At 34.7% G+C, this 21,757-nt stretch overlaps 1 protein-coding gene across 4 annotated transcripts in view; it reads right to left on the reverse strand.

Moving 5' to 3' along the window:
- The window catches only part of ftz-f1 (ftz transcription factor 1), a 355,962-nt gene that overhangs the window by 151,865 nt on the left and 182,340 nt on the right, over positions 1–21,757 (reverse strand). The gene's annotated exons all lie outside the window — the stretch shown is intronic.

A 21,757-nucleotide genomic window follows, 5' to 3' on the forward strand; every position in this document is an offset into this window, starting at 1 on the left:
TGCTTTAAAAGGGCATTAAGAATAATTATAAAAGCAGAAAGTATTCGCTTATGTTGGCTAACCAAAAATAAAAAAAACACTCTAAATACCCGTTAAAGACTTTTTGTTACTTCTATTTATAAAAATTGGTCTACCTTTAAAATTAATGAAGAAAATTTTGTTGAGAAGAAGTTTAAAAGTAAAGGGGGTTTAATCGTGGGAGTATAAATCTTCAAATTTGATGGACCCGGCCGCCCCACTTATCGGGGTTAATTTTAACTGGCCTAAAAAACGTGTCGTTAAAGTGGCAAATTAGTTTTGGGTGATTATGTTTTCACTTTCTGAAACTTACTTAAGTAAGTGAAATACTTTTCTTTTTTTAGTTGTTGAATACTTGATGATTAGGTTGTAAAAGTTTTAATATTTTGTCAAACATTTTAACTAGAAAACTTTAAAAGTTGAAATATTTTACATACACTTATGAACAACACACAAAAATACGTACACGAACGAAACACAACAGCTAAACAAATTGAACACAATGAAAACGAGAGATGGCGCTGGCCTTTGGATCCGGGTAAACTGTTTTATTTCAAGGACAACTTCCCATTTTATTTTTATTTTTTTGACTAAAGAGCTTCTTTTTTTTTCTTTTTCTTTTTTTACTTTGTTTCATTTAAGTGTAAAAGTAATAAGTGTATATTTTTCTTGAAAGTTCTTTGTTTCCTTCCTTACTTTATTGTCAACAGAAAAAAAGAAGCTCTATTCCTAACTTCCGGCTTCAAGTCCAAGGTATTGGATATTTAGCGGAAGTTTCAATAGTATTAGCTTTTAGCAGAGAGAAGCGATACTTTGAACACACGCAACAAGCTCTGAACTTTACATTTCTTTTAGAGCTTTGTAGTTTTACTAGCAGAAAACTATGCACCCCCTAACTATGTAGAATGTAGTTCCCAACTTTTTTCTAAAGGTGAGCTTAAATTATTCCAAAAACATAAAATAAAATTAAAATTAAAACCAGTAGCGTCAAAGGTAAAACATACTTAGCAACGTCGCAAATTCTAACACCACTATTAATAGCTAAACTATTTTATAAAAATAACTTTTGGAATAGAAATAATTATTTTTGCGTAAATAAAATACAAAAAGAACACACACGATACATTTTTGTTTTATTTAAGGATAATTAATTTTGTGAATCAACTTATTTATTAATTAGATAAATTATAAAGGGACAAATGAATCTAAAACAACAAAGAAAATAATTGAATTCATAAGTGAGTAGTTTAGAAATGGAATACAGTCTAGTTTCTGCTAGAAACATTCATTTCTCTCTCTTTTTCTGGCAGCTAGTCAAAAATATATTCAAACTACAATTCTAGTGAATAATTTAAAAAAAAAAAAAAAATTATGTAAAATTTTATATACAGAGTGTCCCAAGCTATATGGATAACGACTTTTTCTCGGAAACTAAGATAGCTAGAAAAAAACTAAAAAATACGTGTTCCCTTAGTTTTTTGTTAGGAATCCAAATTTACTTTGTAAATTTTTTTCGGTGCTTCCAGAAGCGAGATATAGGCACCAACTTCATTTTTTCAAATGGGAAGGTGCGGTTTTTATTTCAGAACTAGATTCCTCTATTTTTTTAAAGAAAAATTTACTTGAACGGTTTTTTTCTGTGAGCGATATTTTAGAAGTTATGAATGAAAACATGATTCTTATAAGAAATGTCATCCCAGCTTGATTCTGATACATCTAGATTTAGAAATGCTTTTAGATAAGCAGAAATAAGGAAAGAAAGAAAAAAAGTTATGAATAATCACCTTGTTTTTCAGGTATCCCCAAAGGAAATAGTCCATAGGTGTCAAATCCAGTGAGAGAGGTGGTCACTGAATCGCCCCCCGTGTCGATATAACACCATCAGGCATGTAAAGAGATATCTCGATAGGCAATTTGATGGGCGAGTTATATCAACTCAGGGGGCGATTCAGTGACCACCTCTCTCACTGGATTTGACACCTATGGACTATTTCCTTTGGGTATCCCTGAAAAACAAGGTGATTATTCATAACTTTTTTTCTTTCTTTCCTTATTTCTGCCTATCTAAAAGCATTTCTAAATCTAGGTGTATCAGAATCAAGCCAGGATTGCATCTTTAGATGAACTAAAGCAGAGAATAATAGATGCCTGTAACTCGGTTAAATTCGAATCTATTTCTTTGGCAGTAAGGGCAATTGGCAGGAAAGAGCATAACTATGCATCTCTAATGGTGGAGGCCAGTTCGAGCATGATCTGTAATATTAATGAGGAGTAAAATTTATAATAAAATAGTACTTTTCTTCTTATTCCATCAAAAAACCGTTATAATATTATCATTTTGACATTTCTTATAAGAATCATGTTTTCATTCATAACTTGCAAAATATCGCTCACAGAAAAAAACCGTTCAAGTAAATTTTTCTTTAAAAAAATAGAGGAATCTATTTCTGAAATAAAAACCACACCTTCCCAATTGAAAAAATGAAGTTGGTGCCTGTATCTCGCTTCTGGAAGCACCGAAAAAAAAATGCAAAGTAAATTTGGATTCCTAACAAAAAACTAAGGGAACACGTGTTTTTTAGTTTTTTTCTAGCTATCTTAGTTTCCGAGAAAAAGTCGTTATCCATATAGCTTGGGACACCCTGTATTTATACAAATGTTCTGCATTTTTAATTAGCACTATGTGCAATTAACTTATATGGAATCTATTCATTTCGTGATTGCCAAGGCAGTGACTGCAATCAACTTATACAGGGTGTTCATTTTAAGACGGCTCCAAATGCATTTCATGCTTCAACGGTTGATCTGAGAAAAAAAATGGTAGAGGAAGAATTTGTTGCCCGTCAACTTTAGTTTCAGAATATGTGACTTGATTTTAGATTTATGCCCGCATACGCGGCTGACGCGCCACCAAAAGTGAGGGTACGCAGTTGACCCTCATTTTCATATACACAGTTTTAAAGAGTATAAAAAGTTATGAAAGAAACCGGAAACCGCAATTCGATATCTTCAAAATTATATGTGCTAGGCCATTTCAAATTCTGATATTTATTAATCATATTTCAATTTTTTTTAACTTGTTATCAAAGAGAAAGAAGAGCTCCGCGATAGGCCATTTTTATGTATTTTTTCATCCCCTTTCTACTGAAAATATTGCCAAGGCAGTAAAGCTGGTACTTTTCTTTATATCGGAAAATAAGTCGTTTTCCGAGTGATTTTTTCTAAGAAAAATCAAATGTTAAGAGCTTTAGATGTTCTCAAGCAAACACAAAATGGCTAAAAATTAATTTTATATCTGTTTCAAACAAGAAGGTTTAATAAATATTCGGTAATTTTGGGAGAGTTGCATTTAATTACCAAAAAAAATTGGAAACCTCCTGCCCACATATTTAAGTGATCAATATCTTTCATGTAAAGGATCAAACTTATTCCTTAATTTATCAAATAATGCACTTTACTCAACTTGTGAAGCATGTACTGTGCCTTCAAAGGTGCCTCCTCAGATACAGAGAGCAGTTGATAACCTCCAGCCTAACGTGGCTTACGAGCCAGAGGAGGCATTTTGGAGGGGGGGGGGGAGGGAAATCTAGAAAATCCATAATATGGCACTTAAGGGAACGCCTCGATCCCAAAAATCCAGAACTGGACTACCATTAAAACATTTCTCCCGCCACGTGTCTTTTTATAGCTTACAGTGCAGTGAAGGTTGTAACGGGTGATCACAAATCATAGAGGAACCTCCGATAAAGGGAGTCATGACTTGGATAATTTCACTCACAAACTCAGCCGCCAATCAATCAATTAGCACCATTTCAATTATTTCAACCAATCAACTGTTTGTTATTGCTATAATGCTGTACAGTCCTTTATCACTAATCAGCTGATATTAAAGTTAGTTTAAAGATTTAATGTATCAGCTGTAATTTGTAATAAACTGGTCATTTAAAAGCAAAATCTATTTAAAAAGAAAATGCACAACAATAATACTTCCTGTTTTGAAATGCATCGATTTTTCCAAGAAAATACCACACGTGCTGATAAATTTTCCCCAGTAATTTTGAAGGGAATAACTTGTGCCTTGTTTCCATGATAATTGTATCAGAGCGTAATTTAAAACGTCATTTTTAAGAGGAAAAGAAAAGGGTTATAATATTTTCCTTTCAGAGAAAGGCGTACATACGTCATTACCAAAATTCTCTTCAGCACAAAACATTGAAGAGATGAGAGGATAGAAAAAGCGCACTCAAATCACAAGACGGACACTAAAAGAATTAAGCGATAAAAATAAGTATTAAAAAAAGGTCTTAACTGCAATAAGAAAACAGAATCCAAAGAGAAAAGACTATCAAAGAGAAGAGAATGGTGAATAAGATAAGGTATAGTCTTTTCTTTTTAGTTATTTAATTAAACTTAAGACTAGCATATGCTTGGCGAGGGTATATTGTGCGAACCAACAGTAGAAACCCATAATTATAGAAGACTGGCTGGAAGGAAGGTATCCAGTCACGTGACTGGAAACATGGAAAACAACACTCCACTTGACGCTGTACTGGCAAAATGAACAACTGTACAAAATGGGCGTATTTCATCTATCCATCTGGTTTTGTCAGCTAAAAATGCTACTTAAATATAATACGTAGTTTTTTACTATGAATTATCTGGGAAATTAGCTACTAAATTTTACGAATAGAACAAATTTATTAAAATAAAAATTAAAAAAAAGAAAAAGACGGAAATCAACGTCATTTTATGCTATTAATACGCTGAATCCACAAATTGTCGTTCCAGCAATCAATGGGAGTCCAAAATTTGGAACCGCAAAGTAAAAAAATTAATTAAAAAAATTATTAATAATTTCACAGCTATTTATAGGAATAGTTTAAACACTTGTTGCATTTACATTCACATTATGTTTCTGTCAATTAGATTACGTAACAACGCTCACCAACTGTAAAACTAATTTGGTAATCTATTCACTATTTTAACGACAATAATGGAAAGTCGGTATAAATTAATTGCTACACAAATGAATGGGTTTTAATTGGTAAAATAGTTAGAAATAGTTCCGTAAATTTTCTGGGAATCGAACCCACTAAACCAACAATACATCTCAGCTTTGCGGGTCTAGTCTCTAAACGCCTAACATCCTTTACTGTAAATTTCTCATATTAACCAATAAAATCTATGGCCTAGACCGGGAGAATCGAACCCACTAACCAACAATACATCGTAGCTTTGCGGGTCTAGTATCTTAACCGCCTAACATGCTTTACTATAAATTTCTCATATTAACCATTAAATAAAATCCAAGGTCTAGACCAGGGGAATAGAACCCACTAAACCAACAATACATCTCAGCTTTGCGGGTCTAGTCTCTAACCGCCTAACATCCTTTACTATAAATTTCTCATATTAATCATTAAATAAAATCCAAGGTCTAGACCTGGGGAATCGAACCCACTAACCAACAATACATCTCGGCTTTCCGGGTCTAGTCTCTTAACCGCCTAACTTACTTTACTGTAAATTTCTCATATTAACCCAGTGATTCCCAAAGTGGTCTATATCGACCCCTAGGGGTCTATGACAACCTGCAAGGGGTCTACCTCAGCGCAAAAAAAATTTGGGGGTCCATGAAATGAAAATGGGGGTCCACGATAGTGGATCTCAACACATACACTGATAGAACCTATTTACTTACATCATACTATCTTATAATATCAAAACATATTCAGCGCTGTTATCAATCTCCTAACGAAAAAAAGAAACAGGCTGGACATCATTAGCCGAGGAGATTTAAGATTAACCCTTACAAAATTGACGCCAAATGTTGATAATTTATTATTAAAGCATCAGGTTCATCCTTCTCACTAAAAATATTGACTTATTGCTTATGTTATTTTATTTATAGTTTATTTTATGTTTATTCAATGTTACGTACATTTTACATAACAGATACAAAATTTTATTTTGAGTAGTTTTAATTTAAATTCAATTAATAAATGTATAAATTAACATGTGTTTTTACTTTAAGTTTTTAACACTAAACTTCACTACAGTTAGAAATTTACAGGAAATCAATATCAGGTAAGTAGGGGGTCTACCCAACACGGAAAAACATGGCAAGGGGTCTACGACACAAAAAAGTTTGGGGAACTCTGTATTAACCAATAAAATCTATGGCCTAGACCGGGGGAATCGAACCCACTAACCAACAATACATCGTAGTTTTGCGGGTCTAGTCTCTTAACCGCCTAACATCCTTTACTATAAATTTCTCATATTAATCATTAAATAAAATCCAAGGTCTAGACCAGGGGGAATCGAACCCACTAACCAACAATACATCGTAGCTTTGCGGGTCTAGTCTCTTAACCGCTCAGCTACCAGATAATAATATGAACAATTCCAGAAAAAAAAAGTCTTTCACCAAGACTCTGCTTCCACGTGTGAAAACAACGTTGTAAAGAAATGTATACGCAATGGAAAAGTTGAAACTATGAAGAAAATAACAAACAAATTAGCTTTGTAAGTCATGTTTTATAATTTTTGTTGAAAAAAAATAAAAGTAAAGTTCACCAATGTTTTGTTCACAAATTCCGCTTTTTTGGGAGCCATTTAGAGACATCGATTCTATCACTCCATTAAGATATTATGCTGGGAAAAATTTGTATTTAATGCTATTCCATCCCAAACATGCCAAATATTTCTTTATCTGTTTATCATGTGAGCTACTACTTATCAACCAATATTAAAGCTTCCCAAGTAGTTATCCAAAGTAATACTGAAATTTTAAGGTCTTGTATTAAGATTTGATTTTGTAATAGTTTTGGTTTAAGTTTTTGGGGTTCTTTTATTTGTTTGGGTATAAGGGCGTATTCTGTCCAAAATTAAAACTGGCATAAATTGATAAAAAAGAAATGTTGGCTGCTTTGATAGTATAGTACACAGAAACTGTGTGCACATGAGGCGAATGTGTTAAAAGAGGTCAGTCAAAATGTTGTGAAATCCGTGTCGGTGTTTCTGTGTGTATTTGTTTGTACAGAGTCAGCGTCACAAACACTCGGTAGAGTGTTACTACTTACTCTCCCTGTGCTGGTGTTAGTGAGGCGCACTCTGTCAAGTGAGTGAGTGAGAAAGAAAGAAAATACCACCACAGACACAAGTAAGCCTTGTATAAACACTACACACACCAACACAGCTAATATATAAAAAAAAAAAAAAACAGTCGTACATACGCGCCGGCGCACCTGTAACGGCCGGACGTCCGCTCGTCATGCTTGACGGATCGCAGAGTGCTACAGACCACCACACGGTCCCGTCTGCTAGTATTCTTCTACCATTACTACTACCTACTACTACCAACACTACTACAATACTTAAAAACCTATTCTACGGATGTTTGTCTGTAGATCACAGTAAATCTATCTCATCCCCAAAAAAATCCAGCATTCACACTTGCAAAACTTTATCTTCTACAAAATTATTATCTCTTAAATTCACGAAATATTCTTAAAACAGAACATAAATGTCTGTTTCGTTTTAACTCCTTAATTCAAATTACAACGGTAAAAGACCAACTCTAACTTTCCCTTTTCCTTCCTTAAAGTGCGAGTGAATGTGATGATTATTCAGAATTAAGATAAATCACAAGAATAATTTGGAACAGATAGTTAAAGTGAAGTGCCTTTTTAATACTAACTGTGATGATGAGATACATCTTTTGTTATTCTAACAGAAAAATATTTATAGGTGATAAAAGGCCAGCATAAGGGGTATGTGATATCTAATACATCCTAAAAATTACTAAAAGTATTAATGAAATGTTGGGTACTTGCGGATTTGTGTACCTTTTGGCGTTTAATCAACCCTTATACTAGGCGCCACGGTAGCCGAGCTGTTAGAGGCGAGACCCGCAAAGCTAAGATGTATTGTTGGTTAGTGGGTTCGATTCCTCAGGTCTAGGTCTTGGATTTTATTAATAGTTAATAAAAGAAATTTACAGATAAGTATGTTTGCTAGTCGCCTCCGTCCAAGACACCTAATTTGGTAGTTGGATGTAAAGCCTGTCTGAAAAAATAGGCAATTACTTTACTTCAACTCTTGTACTTAACTTTTTAAACTGTAAGTTTTTTGTTAAGGAGATAAATAAAGGAGGTGGCATTGGTATCACATCTATCGGAATGGACCAAAACTCTACAGGATTCGAACCTACCTAATTTTCAAATCCCAACAAAGTACACAATTTTCTAACTATTGTTTCAAAGCTTCACAAAATTTTTGTGCATGATAGCCCCCCTGTTTTTGTGATTTTTCCTCCGAAATGGCTCCGAAGATTTTTCCCTCAAAATTTCAATCACATATCCCTCCCCCCATCTGCAACTTATATTACAAACAATTCTCCGGGAAAATTCTATTAAAGGCACTTTTGGGCATAAGATGGTAGAGTTTTGGGTTAACCATTAAAAAGTGCCATTTCTTAAATAGATAAATAATAAGTACGAACAATAAATAAATAGTACATGAAGTGCCAATGAACAATACCGACATTGTAACCTCCAAATTGCCATTTCGGAATAATGTATTCGTGTATAAAATATTATTAAGGATTTAACCTACAACCAAAATTCCGATTCACAATAAAATTAATATCCGGAAGTCCCAATTGTCTGAGAAGATTATCAGTTTTTAGAGAGTTTTTTTCGAAAATGATATCAGCGATTTTCTCCAAAACATTTTATACTACAAAAAATTATAATTACGAATTTTAAGTCAGAAAAAAAATCGAATGAGCATAAACACCAGATTTGTTAACTAACACAGGACTAAAAAAAAAGGTGAAGATTTTTTTTAGTCCTGAAAGAAGCACATTCCTGCATAAAAACAAACAAATATAAATACTGTATGTTTAGCATTCTGCTAAAGTAAGCACAAAAACAAAGAATACTACTCCGAACTGGGGTCGAAAAACTCATTTCTAAATCTTTGTGCAAAGACTAACTTCAACCATATCTGCTGAAATTTAGTATCTTTTTTTTCATTATTATTATGCATCTTAAAACAAAGATTTTTATTTTTTAAAGTTTAACTATCAAAACAAAGGCAAATTTTCATTTTATTACTTAAAAAAACAAACTTGAATAGTAATTTATGGAACGTGCTACACGTTGAGTCTGATAGCAAGATGGATGTCTATAGCCACAATCAATGGAACAAACTGCTGGATGCCCAAAACAGAGGACAAGTTGTGATAGGCCTTAATGGGAGTTTAAATTTCTGTTTTATTAATTGACTTGCCTTATTCAGAAATCTGGGAGCTGAGGGGCAACACAGGTTTTGGGGATGCCCTCCGACAGATAGGCTCCTAAAATAGTTATAGGTCTAGCTGCACAGGTGAGAGCAGCAGGAATTGTGGACAGCTGAAGCTAAGTGGACCCAAAGTTCAGCAGGATAAGTCTAGCTATTCAAACAGAGCTGAAATCAACACAGACCAGGGAAGAATTAATTTATAGAGTATTTGTTCTCTCGTTAATCCATCAGGCTCCCTCTGCTGGCCAAGTTGGAATTGGTCAAGTTGACTCAAGACTGATGAAGGGCTGACTAGCCAAAACCAGGAAAGTTTGGGCAAATAGGGAACAAAAGATTTTTTTTTTTAGGACAAGAGATGGCCTTAATCGAGTGGTTCTATTCAGTTTCATCGCTGAGGGTACACAAGCTTAGATGCACTTTAAGGCACCAAAGAAATAGGCGGAAGCTGAGGTTGAAGGAAAAGGTTTCTTGGTAGATGAAGATCAAAGTTTCTTCTGTCAACGGCGATTCTGATAGCCTCTTGTAGGAGGAACCTGAATGGTGACCCACCCAAAACAGTTACAATACTTTGGAATTTTAACTTCTAAATAATTCTAGCAATTAAATAAGATTTTTTGTTGGATTAGCCGATCTCCTTTTAATCAGAGAGAATACCAAATTAAATGTATTGAACATAAATTAGTACGAGCGATCTACATAAATTTTGCGTTTATCGTGAAATAAAAAAATTACCCAACTGGCATCAACATAATTAAAATCCTTTTCATTTACCAATCAAAACTATCTATGCATAACCTGATATCAACAATTAATGTTTTAACTCCACGAGTTCATTAAATGATTTTCACAATAAATCATTTTTCAATATTATCTCAAAATTCCAATAACTTCAATTGTCCCTATTCATTCTAATAGGCATTTTAAGGCATTAATAAAAACGTCTCGTATTTATTAGGCGCCACCAATTTAGGGAAAACTGGTTGTGCTAATTTCTTCGTTGCTGAGAAACTTGACGATCACCAATTTTAGGGGAGAACGCTACCTATTAGCAGGAAACTAGGATTTTAAAGGCTCATGTGGCATGACACTCCTGGCATTTTTAATAATATTTAGGATTAAACTAGCGAGGATTCGGTCAAAATAAAAAAGAACAGCATTCATAACAGCAATTTTTTGTGTCTTCCTCAGGGATTGGATATTATTACAAATACATAACACACAAACTTAGATTAAACAATCAGGAATAAAAATAGATACATATTATTAAAACACTATTAGAAATGATAACAATTACAATTCGTAGTGTAATTTATTTGACATACAATTTACAGGACTCTATTTTGGGCACCACAAATTTCATTTAATAAAGCTTAAGCTATAATGAAATGAAATTTGTTATACTCAATATTTTTTTTTGATACCTAACCAAAATTTATAACGTATACAAGTCTAAAAATAAACAAAACAATAAATAATAAAAACGAATGAATCTAGGGAGTGCAATAACCTCAAATTGAGTCGCGCCTTATCTCTGATTTTTTTTTTTTTTTCCCCCACACGACAATTTTCACTTAAGAAAACAAAAATTTGAATAAAACACTAAATTAAAAAAAATTTAATCTCAGACAGTAAAAATTTAATTTAGAATTTAAAGAGAGAGGCATTAGTTACAGAACTGTCTAAGGAGTTTTATGTAATTTTAATGAAAGAATTTTTTTGGGAACGATGATACATTTCCGGAAATAATTGCGAACGATGTATAATATAAGATTCTAAATAGGGCGGCCTTTAAGGCCTACGCCACTGCGACCCCTTTGGATCTATTGTGGCTCCCCTTCTCTAGATCTCACCCTCCAGATTCGTCCGTTTAATCAGACTCTTGATGCTGGAGAGCGGCTCTTGGGTAAAGCTCACCAGGCCTTGGTTTTTCCTCCCCCGAGAAGTAACATCCTTAGCCCCAGATGAGCCCCTCACACTGACACAACAAGTGCAGTGCCGTTTCCTCCTCCTCCTGCTGACAGAACCTACAAAGGCTATCATCTGCCAGGCCCATGCGAGGCATATGTTTTCTGAGCCTGCAGTGGCCGGTTAATAGGCCTACAATTATCCTTATAGCCCCTACGCGGCCTTAACGGATTAATTCTGCAGTCAGCCTCGGCCGAATGAATAGCCCTTAATGAACTACTTCGCCTGTCTCTGCCCTGTGGTGGCAAGCCACCACACCTGAGACCTAGTCTGCACGCATAGTTTAATGGCCGTAGTCTTAAGACACTTGGAGACCCCAAAATAGGGCTCCGGGCTCCAACGAAGTGTCCCGCAGAGCCTCCCCGGGCCAAATTAATCGGCCACTACGTTTCCTAACATATACAACATATACTTCCGGAAATGCACGATCTATCTCCGGACTGAGTTCTCTCGTTACAAACAACACATCATCGTTAGCCAGTAAAAGAAGCTCCCTAGGGAGAGAAAAACCTTAAGAGGGCAGCTTGAATTGGAATCCCCGGATATCCGCGCAGGAATCCAATAAGCAGGCCACTGTTTATTTTGTCAAAGAAAGGATTAAAAACATGACATTTAACACCAGCATGGGAGATATTTAAAATAGTATAGTCTTGAGACTTTAAAAAAAAATATATATAGAAAGGTTAAAATAACCAATAAAAACTATATGATCAATTTCTGATGTAATTTTGGCAATCTTTGAAGACAAGCCTAGGGCAATACTAAACTTTTCCTTAAAAGCAAAAATAAAAAGACCCAAAAATGGCTCTATTATAATCCAACTTAGATTAATCTCATCATCAAAAAAAAAAAAGACCCAAACGCCTGGCAACCTTTTTTAAAAAATAGCAATATTATTGAACAAAGGGAAAAAAAGAAGTAGACCAAATGAAGACTATCCCACGATAATGTGCGGTCAGACAATAAGACTATACGCAACATTCCCAAGCATAACTTTCCATTTCCTGTAGTCTTGCACACAATAATTTGTTGATTAAAAAATTATTCTCCCCCCCTCTCTTGCTCTCTCACTCTCTCTCAGTTCCTTGAGGTTCCATCAAAAGGAAGTACAAGGACCGAAAGTCAATTTTTTTTGACTTTTTAAAATGCAAATTTTTTATAGGATAGCCCCCACCCACCCTACAGAGAATGAATTTAAATACTTTACGACAACAAAAGAAATGCTAAGTAAGTAAACAAAGCTTGTTGATAGTCTGATTAGATACTTACTTCAGCGCCATGAGTTAAGATTATTTAATGGCAGAATTCTGTCAAACAGGAAGTGTGTCTGTATGATTTTCTGCTGCAGCTAGAATTATTTCGCGAAATCTTTGGTAATTAATAGTGTGATATCCGGTAATTGGTAAACAGTAATAATCGATCTGGTAGTGAAGAAATGGCCTGCAGGCTCTTTGTTATACGCCAAGAAAGTTAAATTTCTTCAAACAAACCTGATGATTGGACTAATCAGTAAAGGTGAAAAGAAAATCCGAAACCGATTAGAATAAAAGAAAAAAAAAAATAAGCTTCTCAAAAAACAGATAGAAAATTACACGTCATCAATATTGTCCAGCAATACGTCATCCAACCATATGTTTTTTTTTGTCAAGGACTGCACGAACTTCACAAAACAGCACAAAACCTTATTTAGGATCAAAAAAACCTTCCAGTACAAAAAAAATTAAAATACAAAATAAATCTGTGAAATCATCACAGATGTAATTTTAGTTACCATACCAAAAAAACCTCACTGGGGATCAGCGTTAATCCCCAAAAATTGTTTCCTGATTTTGCGTAGTCCTGCGACCAGCTGTACGAACAATAAACCGAGTATTCTTCGAATTAGATTTTCAATTCGAAGATCAGATTGAATCCTAATTGATTTTTGAATCCTGCATTAATCGATTTATAAATAATCAATTAATTATCACTTCTGGTTAGTTGATTTTCTCCAAATATGGAAATTCAGTTCCACATTTTCTTCTTATTATTATTATTATAATACAGGTGGTAAGTCAGTACAATAAACAGTAAAGGCATATTAGAGGGATATTCAGTCCCACATTTGATTCTGATTAATGTTATAAAGGTGGTAAGTCAGTACAATAAACCGTAAAGGCACATTAGAGGAGAAAAACCATCAAACCGGATGTGCTCTTAATCGAATTTTACTGGAAATAAAAAAGTTCTACATCTACGTAAGAGCCATTAGCACACTAAGTTTAAAGGAAAATGGCAGGAGCCGTTTTTCCGGAAAATCTATTCTAAGTGATACTTCAGTTAATTACCGATTCAGACCAAAAGCTTATTCGGGCATTTTCTGTTGGGCATCCAAATTTCAAATTGGAACTTTTACTGCGATTATTCCGTTTTTGACTTACACCCACTAGCACTCAGTGATAGAGAGATCAATTTGCTAAACCCGCTTTTCCGAATTGGGTCCTCTAAAAAACGGATATTTCCAATTAAAAAAAATAAGAATCTAAAATTTACATCCTTAAAAACACCTCATCTCTAAATTAAAACAATCAATCTAACGATTACGATAATAAAAATAGCCCATTTTTATTTGCAATCAAATTCATAATTCGGAATGCAATAAGGTGGTATAGGTTAGGCCGTTGGTGTGATATGAACGTCTCCAAGGTAGTGGAAGTGGGGAGAATCTGTATAAAGAGGTGGTTCCCCCCCCCCACAGCAGGACCGCCAGATGACTGTGATGTAACTCCTGGCAGAATTACACAGCGGAGGCAGCCGCGCCGCGCTAAAGGTTACTGGAACAATGAGTAACCCAACTGCCTCTATTGGGCCTCGGCGTTTCTCTCTCTCTTTAGCCAGAGAATATGAGAGAATTTGCTCGCATGTGAAGATGACACTCATTAATAATATTATTATTGCTTAGTTCCTTTAGCCGCAACTATAACATTAACCTAAACCCTAATTACTCACGTTACAACAAGACAAAACTTGCGTAAATAATCACATTACTCTCTTTCTCTTGTCCGAATTTATACGCGAGTAAATTCTCTCGCAATTTAGGATTTATATCTAAGAGAAGTTGAAAAAGCATATAGCAAAAGGTTAAAACATCACAGCTCCCCAGAACTCCATTAAAGACAAATAATAATTCAAACTAAAGAGATGGGCTAATTTAATTTTGGCCCAAAATTTGGTGCAAAACTGCGAATTCGAAAAACACGAGGGTTGTTAGAGTGAAGTGAAATTTTGTCAACTAGAAACGTTGGCTACAAATTCAAATCTCATAAAACCCAAGAATGTAATAAAATATGTAAAATTATTATTACTATTTTTTTTAAAGGCACAAAAATCTCAACATCTAAGATCATTAGCGTTTACTAATGCACTGCTGGCTTCTGGACAATGTTCTCTCGTCGTAACTACACTGTCCCTCATTTCCGGACAGTGAGCTGCAAGAAACTCCTAGGAAGATAAGAAATCCAAATTATTGAAACCATTTTTTTGTTCAAGTCTATTAAATTAAGTGACACTTCCAATTATACTGAGAATTCTACTTTCTTATTGAATATGAGTGATTAGGCCGTACCTTATCCTAAAATAGCACATTAGAGAGGAGGAAGCCAGCCCTTATCATTCTCCTAAAAGTGCCCTTAAAAGTGAATTAACCCAGAAGAAATGTTACAAAAATTAAAATTATATTCAACACGCAGGTTATTATAATTATAAAAACAACATTCGAGAAAACAACTCGATTCAGTGAGAATATGGACTTCCGGTTGGCAGTTTTTTTTGTAGAAGAACTCATTATCGGAGTTTAGATGTTGTTTGTTCTGCGACTTATCATTTACAAATTATGCTAGCTACTTAACATATTTAATATTTCAATCAAGTATGCACAAAACTACTTGTGAGAAAAACAAACAACTTTTCTACCATTTTTAGGCGATTTTAGGCGTTCATTTCCGGTAAAAAAATAATTGATAAATCGAAAATTTGAGCGCCTGCAGAGTACTTCCTTGTTCAGAAGTGAGAGAAAATAAATAAATATGGTTTACAATTTGTCAAGCATTTAAATTATATAAAGTGAAGTTTGTACAGCAATTTACCAATATTTAAACTTTTTATTGGGCTCTACGTTTCGGGCACCAACGTTGCTCTTCATCAGGAGCTTCTGGATATTGATAACAGAATTTACAAAATTTTGGAAATAGGTGATTGAGTTGGCAACCAAGAAGCAATTTATTCAAGACCATAAAAAGTAACAAAAAAAAAATAATCGCCCATTTTTTCAGGCGGGGCTTAACGTCCAACTACCAAATTAGGTCTCGTGGACGGAGGCGACTAGCAAACCATACTTTACGGTTTTCTTTTATTAACTATTAAATAAAATCCAAGGCCTAGACACCGGGAATCGAACCCACTAAACCAGCAATACATCTTAGCATTGCAGGTCTCGCCTCTAACCGTGGCGTGGGTCCAAGCGGTCCTCGTGCCATTGTCTTTATGTATAATATTATGATTCATCACATTGTGGTATTACTGATTATTACGACATTACCATGTATATGAAAAAAATATATATTCTAAAATAGATACAGATTAAGAACAAAGGAGGACAAAAAATTATATTCAATTTATATATAAAACTAAAAAAATTAATTTTTTGGTCATTTCTCTGGCCATAACTAAAGAATATCCTTCCTCTCTTAGCAAATAACTAAATTAAGGAAGAGCTGAACTTCTTTATGTAACAGTTGATACAATAATGTATCTAGGGTAATACGTTGAGTGGACAATCTGTGATAGTGCACATCGTACGACTAACATTTGGCGGCACCAGTCGGCTAATAGTTTCGGCGGGGAACAATATTGAAAAGAGTTGCTCTCTACACATGTTAGAGCTTCCCCCCTCCACTTCAATGTAGTAGCAAACTGCAGAATCTAGTACACTCAATTGAATCAACACTACACAAATGGAACACGCCTTGCTATAATATCCCAGCTAGACTAAACATTTACTTCTCTCTAAATACATCCCCAGCTACATTATACGAAATATTATATTAAATGCATTTTACTTCTGTAAATAAATCTATCTGAAATTTTTTTAAAATAAATAATAAATAAATTATGTATTTTTACTTTTTCTCATGTTTTTCTCTATAAATACAGTCGAGCCTCCTATAAAGGCCACTCTCACTAGCGGCCACCTCCATTTACGGGCCAGTTTTTGGATTTCCCCGTTTTAACCCTATACACTTACGCTATATAAAAGAACCTCCGACAAACGGACACTCTACATAGCGACCGCGGACATTGAGATTTTGGGGAACGGATTAAATGTTTCACCTCCCATCAACGACCATCTTATTCTTAAAAGTTCGTTTGACGCGGTGATCAAAATAATTATCCCCTCTCAAGTTTTTCTTTTTTTTTCTGGTTTTCCTAAAGTTTCTTATATAAGCTCCATACATCTTGTACCATTTTAATCATTTTTCAATATTACTTAAGACGAACAATACTATTTTTTCAGATATGTCTCTCAAACGAAAGTGGTTTAACTCTAGAAGAGAAAATAAATGTGTTGGAAGATTTTGCAAAAACCAAATCGAGCCATCGTCAACTTGCCGAAAGGTTTGTTCTATTTTTCTAATAATAGATGATAGTATGATGATAATTTTACCATAAATTGTTATTGTTAAGAATAAGTGTGATGATTATTAACAAAATTGTTATAAAAATTATTAAATAAGTCAATAATATGTAGTTTTTGATAAATTTTTTGGATAATTAAGAAAAACTAGATGCATATCATATAGCTAAATAATTATGCAATTATGTACGTTTTTAAAACTATTAATAATAAATAATTTTTAAATAGATGTTTGAAAAAAAACCATATTTTTTCATTATGAAACTTGCCTACCTCCTTCTAACGACCACCTCCAAATAGCGGCCACTTTGCTTTCCCTTGCCAGTGTCCATTACTGAGAGGTTCGACGGTATCTGATATTTGAGTATGTAAAAGTAGTTTTTACAAAAAATTGGACAGCGTTTTCGTTTGCCCTAAGGTTTAAAACATCAGCTGGAGGTGGTTTTTGAGAAAATCGTGGTCAAACCACAGCACTACAGCGTTGGTATACCAAGATTCTAAGCGGTTTTAGTTTAGATTAGAATAATTAATTAAATAATATTTATTATAAATATGTGTAAATTAACAGGTGTGCACTTATAGGAAATTAATGGCAAAAGAAGAAGCATGAGAGGAGAGGGGGGATAAATGGCATGGCGATGTATAATGCAGAAATATAAGACATGAAAGATGGTTGCGTAAATGTAGCAGCACTGAGGAGGAAGACACAGTGTCAAGAGCAAGACGGCAATGTAACGAACAACTGCGCTCAACGGTCCAGAGGAAGTATTACGTCTCCCAAGGGAACTTGGCATTGCCCCCTTTTTAACTAACTACTACCAACTCTATACATAACTATAGCAGTAGTGCTGCCGAGTGGGAGTTTTACCTCTCCCTATATTCAATGAAGATAATTAAAATATACCTTATACAACAACATTACCAATAAATAAACTAGCTCACATCGATTTCTTCTTTCGATATTTTCAACAGCTGAGCACTGATTGGATAAATACATCGAATGTGAAAAACTAATATGATATTTTCTTTTCACGCATTTTTACCTAATTTATTTTTCTCAAAGCTCCAAATTTGTACTTAAATTTAAACAAAAGAAAGGCTGACTTAATTATAAAATTAGTAGACCTTTTTTTGAAGATGGGAAATTTTCAACTTTAATGAGGCTATCTTTTCCAGAATTAATTATTAAAATACAAAAACCAGATTTTAAATTAAAAAAGTATTGCCATGAATTTGAAATCTTTCAAGAGATCGCACTTATTCCAGGATTGTGCTGGAACGATTAAATTTTTTTATAACATTACGAAGAACAAGGACGAACATTTTTCAAGGGGGGAAAAGTCTGTTGTTAAAAGCAAAAATAAATTAATAATTAATAATAATGAGAAATTACTTGAGATAAATATTTATTTTAGAAGCATATTCGCTAAGTACAGGGTGGGGCAAAAGGTATCAACCGGTTTTAAAGGGTTCTGTTTAATTCAGTACATCATCTAGTTTTTTACATTACGTTAAGTTTGAAAGATGATATCACGTAGGTGGCGGCCATCAGCCGCGATGCACTCTTGAAGGCGAATTCTGAAGTTTTCAACCGCTTTTCTGCACCTTTCGATGGGTATTGCCGTCAATTCCTCTCTGATTCTGCCCTAAAGTGACGAGGCCCACATCAAACATTTTAAACATCGCCCACAATCCTTAAGGAAGAACTTAAGGACAGAATCTCAGAGAGGAAGTTACGGTAATACCCATCGAAATGTGCAGAAGAGCGGTTGAAAAAGTTCAGAGTTCGCCTTCAAGAGTGCATCGCGGCTGACGGCCGCCACCTACATGATATCATCTTTCAAATTTAATGTAAAAAACTAGATTCTGTACTGAATTAAACAATATAAACATAATTTCTGTAAGTTGAATTGTTTTTGTTTTACATCCCTTTAAAACCGGTTCGTACCTTTTGCCCCACCCTGTACATGGGGAAATCAACCAAACTGTGATTTGTCCTAAACACGATTATACAAAATGTGTGTTATACAAAAGTTTGGTATATGTATTGGAGTTCGAAATTTCCCAAAACGAATACAGCCTCAGGATTGCTTTGCAGTAGAAGTGAAAAATCAAATTTTAAAGCAATTATTACCAATATTTTGGTATCAATTAATAATTAAAGAATTTAGTAAAGGAAAACTTGATGGAATTTTTTAATTTTTAGAATAAAATTTGATCTTAAGACAATTTAATCTAAATTTTTTTTTCTATTATAATCCCTTTTGGCCATAAAATTTATTTTTATTATTTCTGGGAACTGGTTTGCAAGAAATACGGGTAGAAATGGGTAAGTTGTTTGCAAAAGGCAAGCAATGAATACGTGAAAAACAGATTAGATGTGATAATGAGCCTAAGTGTTTAATAAAAAACAATATCTTTCAGAGTTTAAAAAAGATCTTAGCACTCATGTTTATTGTTTCCCAGAACGGTATCAGATATTCATCCATTATCTAGATCTAGATTAACCAGTTTGGTGCAGAGATTTGTTGAAGTTCATTTACATAACCGTCTCCAGCTACACTTGCTGATTGACCCGAGTGTATTTAAATAATTTTACTCGTATTATTTAAACATGCGAGTTTGCGAGGATGAAAAAACAAAAATTAAAAAATCTATAAGCAGAAATAAAAAAAAAATCTTTTGCGCTATGAGAAGAGAAAACCTGGCGTCCAACTCTCTCCTAAAGATGGATTTCCCAATCAACCAACCCCCAATTGAAAAGAGAAAAAACAATATTCTTTCAACAAACTTGATTGTCCTTGGATTCGATCAACGATTTGGTGCGTAAAATTTTATGTTTTTTAATGTCTAACAACTGTCAACTACGAAATCAATAAAATCAATTTTTATCTGATTTATAGGGGGACCGGCTGGAGGGGGTGGAAGAAAGGAGAATGGGATAGTTTGTCTACAACTTGTAGTGCTAGCTCACGGAATAGAAGACGCCGACTTCTTTATAAAGAGAGACAGAGAGAGAGAACGTAAAAAAAATTACCAAAAAAGTAATATATTAAATATATAAATAATAAAAATATATAAATAAATAAATTTCAATAAAAATAAAGTCAGTATATATAGGGACTGGGTAAAAGAGTTTTGTGAGTATATATACACATCGTCTACGTGTGTTCTGTTTGTATGTACGAATTAGTCTGACGGTGGTTTCACAATTGGGTTAAGTTTCATCAGAAGTTCTTTTAACAGCCACTTAACATACAAAAATAAATATACACAGATTGTTGGAACAGCCCCTGCTCTTGAAGCTAGCAAATAACTAAGCATGGAGTAAGCATTATTTGACGAGCCCTTGTCTCTCTATACATTACAGTCGACTCTCGATAATTCGAACCTCGATAATTCGAATTTTTCGATAATTCGAACTCTTACAGCTGCTAACATAGGTAAATCGAAAAAATTCAGTGTATTTCGATACGCTCGATAATTCGAAATCCTTTTCTTAACAACAGGGGGGAGAGAAGGCTCTATAATTCGAACGAGGCCGCATGTCCCTCTTTATAATTCGAATTTTCCCTAGTAATGTTTAATTCTCATTTTCCGCTCATTCATTTCCTGCGTAATGTTTCCCTTCTTTCAGCCCAGTTTAACTTTCCAATTCTCTTTCTTAGTTTGTCACGATGGGAAGTACGTCTCCCTTACTGGGTCCGACAAAAAAAAATTATCGCGGCCGTGGAAAGTGGTTCGAAAAAAAGAAGATATCGCCAAAACTTTCAATATTCCACCATCAACGCTTTCCACAATTCTAAGTCACTTGACTAAGTCAAGCCACATTGAAACAAAAAACTGTTCTTCATTTTTTAAATTAGGTACACATGTATATTATTATTTATTGAAATGTTAATACATATGTAACAACATACGAGTATATGCCCACTTCCTGTAAAACACGTAAAAAAAAGACAATTGGCAACACTGATACAACAAACCTGAACATTTTTGAAACCAACTACTCCAATACCTAAAAACAAGTCTGGGACCAAAAAAATCACCATCCTGGGAGCTTCTTGCAGCTCACTGTACGATGATGCAGACAGATTTTTTTTTTTGTAGTTGTGACGATTAGATTAGATTAGGGTGGCCTCAAGGCCTACGCCACTGCGACCCCTTTGGATCTATTGTGGCTTCCCTCACTTTAAAGCTCACCCTTCAGACCTGTCCCTTTTAATCAGACTCTTAATGCTGGAGAGCGACTCTTGGGTTAAGCTCACAGGCCTTGGTTTTTCCTCCCCGAGAAGTAACATCCTTAGCCCAGACAAGCCCCTCACACTGACACAACACGTGCAGTGCCGTTTCCTCCCTCTTCCTCCTGACAGAACCTACAGAGACTATCATCTGCCAGGCCCATGCGATGCATGTATTTTCTGAGCCTGCAGTGGCCACAGTTAATAGGCCTACAATTATCCTTATAGCCCCACGCGGCCTTGACAGATTAATTCAGCAGTCAGCCTCGGCGAATAGCCTTTAATAAAACTCCTTCGCCTATCTCTGCCCAGTGGTGGCAAGCCACCACTCCTGAGACCTACTCTGCACCCATAAATTAATGGTCGCAGTCTTAACACACTTCGGAACCCCCAAAACAGGGCTCCGGGCTCCAACGAAGTGTCCCGCAGAGCCTTCCCGGGTCAATAAATCTGCCGCTTCGTTTCCCCTTATGCCCTGAATGACCAGGTACCCAAACCAGAAAGACCTTATTTTGGTCACTAATTTCCTTCAGGGCACCCAGACAGTCCCAAA

This window comes from Rhodnius prolixus, unplaced genomic scaffold, assembly GCF_049639745.1.
Source record: "Rhodnius prolixus isolate KJV_2025 unplaced genomic scaffold, Rpr scaffold_2, whole genome shotgun sequence".
Classification (NCBI taxonomy): Eukaryota; Metazoa; Arthropoda; class Insecta; order Hemiptera; family Reduviidae; genus Rhodnius; species Rhodnius prolixus.